We start from the raw sequence: 2,966 nt of genomic DNA on the forward strand, positions 1-2,966 counted from the left end.
CTTTCTTCATGGAGAAACTTCATAAGTGAGAGGAAAGGATGGAACTAAGGCATTAATAGGAAAAAAAAAACTATTTGGACTGCCTTGGGAGGCCATAGGCAGTCATGAATTTGTACCTCTGGGAATGGTGACAGCTTGGGGAAGTGGACAGGCAAACACACCAAGAATTGATTGGCTATAGCCAGTTTGGCTCAGTAGATAGTGTTGGCCTGCAGACTGAAGGGTCTCAGGTTTGATTCTAGTCAAGGGCATGTACCTTGGTTGCGGGCATATCCCCAGTAGGGGTGTGCAGGAGGCAGCTGATTGATGTTTCTTTCTCATCAATGTTTCTAACTATCACTCTCCCTTCTTCTCTGTAAAAAAAAACAATAAAATATATTTTTAAAAAGTATATATAAAACTATGCATGCTAGCTATACAAAATTGGAAAATAAAGAGAAGATAAAATAAAACTGCCTGTAATCCATCCTGCCACATAGATATAATTACTCATATTTCACTCTGTATTCATATAGTTTTCTTTCTATGCATATTTTAATACATATATTATTTTTAACAAATGGAAATTTACTGCAGGCATGCTATTTTGTAATTTTTTTACTTAATAATATATTGTAAACATCTTCCTAAATCATAAACTATTTTTCTACAAGGTTATATGACATTCCTATTTATGAGTACATATTGTTAGTTTTAAATATTTAAGTTGCTTCTAATGTTTCATTAACAATGAACATCTATGATAGAATTATTAAGCATATTCACATCATTGTGAATTAAGAATTGTTATTCCTAATAATGTTCAAATTATTGCATCTCTGGATGGTGGGTAGCCCCTGAGTTCTTTTGATACAACCCAGAGAGTCTTTTAGAGCTTCCTTCTTTCCAGTATGGTCAGTTGCACAGGCACTTTTGTATGAATTCTGTCCAATATCTGAAATTAACCAATTCTCCAAGGAGCTCTTCTTCCTTTTAGAGAAAATGGTATTTTGAGAGCACCATCTGGGCACGAGGGGAGTTTGTTGCTAATGCTACTCTGGTTTGGTAATTGTTGCTCAGTTTTTTTAGGGAACCGAACTAGAAATAATTAATTTTTAAGAGCAAACGAATTATAAGTATATAGTGATGTTTCAAATCCCAACTTATGATAATAAGGTTATTACTAATTTCTTTAATTTTATATTTTATCTGTTTTTGTTTACTCTGAAAAAAATTGGTTTCTAATAATATTATCGTAATCATGTTTAGCTTTTATTCTAATATTTGAGCATCCATAACAAGATAAAGTAAAACATGATTATCCTATATAATAAAAGGAAATATGCAAATCAACCAGTGGAAAGAACGGTTGCTATGATGTGCACTGACCACCAGGGGGCAGGTGCTCAATGCAGAAGCTGCCCCCTGGTGGTCAGTGTGCTCCCACAGGAGGAGTGTTGCTTAGCCAGAAGCTGGCTGATGGCTGGCGAGTGCACCAGTGGTGGTGGGAGCCTCTCCAGCAGTGCTAAGGATGTCCAACTGCTGGCTTAGGCCTACTTGCTGCGGGGAGCGGACCTAAGCCGGCAGTTGGACATCCCTCAAGGGCTCCTGGACTGCGAAAGGGCTCAGGCCAGGCTGAGACACCCCCGCTCCCCCAAATGCACGAATGTCCTATACTGGGCCTCTAGTATTAATATATGCATATATAAAATACTTTTCGAGTAACAATATAAATATTGTTTCTTAATTGTTTTTATTTTTTCATTTACAGTTGAAATTCAATTTTGTATTAGTTTCAGGTATAAAGAATAGTGGTTAGACATTTATATAACTTCTGAAGTGATCCCCCGATAATTCTAGTACCCATCTGACACCATACATAGTTATGACAATATTATTGACTATATTCCCTATGCTATAGTTTACAACCTCATGACTATTCTGAAACTGCCAGTTTGTACTTTGTAATCTCTTCACCTTTTTCATCCAGCCTCCTACCCCTCTCCTACCTGGAAACCATCAGTTTTTCTCTCTGTATCTGTTTGTTTCTGGGTTGTTGTTTTTTAAATTTATTTTGTTCTTTTGATTACCCATATAAATGAAATCATATAATATTTGTCTCTCTGACTGACTTATTTTACTTAGCAAATTACTCTCTAAGTCCATCCACATTATTGAAAATGAAAAGATTTCATTTTTATGGCCTAGTAATATTCCATTACTTTATATGTACCACATCTCCTTTATCCAATTGTCTATCAATGAACAGTTAGGTTCACATCTTGGCTATCCAAAATAATAAAAGCCCAGCAACCAAACAGTGGAACAACTGGAACTACCGGAACAACTGGAACTACTGGAATAACCGCGGCCCCTCCATCCAGCCAGTCCCACCTCTGAGCAGCCCCCAACACCCTTAAATCACTGCCTAGCTCCCTGGTGCATGTACATTTAATGAAAGCACAAGGAAATAATTATCAGTCCCTCCTGTCCCCAACCAGAGTCTCCAGAGGGTTAATACTGCAGCCAAGTTGTGGAATTCTCCCTCCACGGCCACAGCCCCAAGAGACCTTCCAAATTAGTCAAAAAGGCAAACTAAGCATTAACGGGATGGTGGCCCTTTGCTGAGGAATGTAGAGAGGCTGGGTGGGGATTTTGTGAAATCATGGTGCCTTTCAGATTAGGTGAGCTTTCAATCTCTCTTTAAAAGGCGCAGCAAAAAGGACCCACAGGCTGCCAGGAGCAACAGCAAAGGGTAGGCACATTCAAAACCAGAAAAACTTTTAAACAGACATGAAGATCGTATTGGGAAACTGAGGGCAGAGTTCTGGGAAGAACGCAAAAATCATTAAAGGGCCATTATCCATCTTGATATATGTTTGCAAACAACTTTATCTCATGGCACGTGAAATGCAAAACAGTACTGTTGTGGGCTTTCTTTTGGCCATCCTGAAAGTATAATTAGATCCAGCTGGGGGGAAGCTGCA

The sequence above is a fragment of the Myotis davidii genome, unplaced genomic scaffold, assembly GCF_000327345.1.
Source record: "Myotis davidii unplaced genomic scaffold, ASM32734v1 scaffold616, whole genome shotgun sequence".
NCBI classification, from domain to species: domain Eukaryota; kingdom Metazoa; phylum Chordata; class Mammalia; order Chiroptera; family Vespertilionidae; genus Myotis; species Myotis davidii.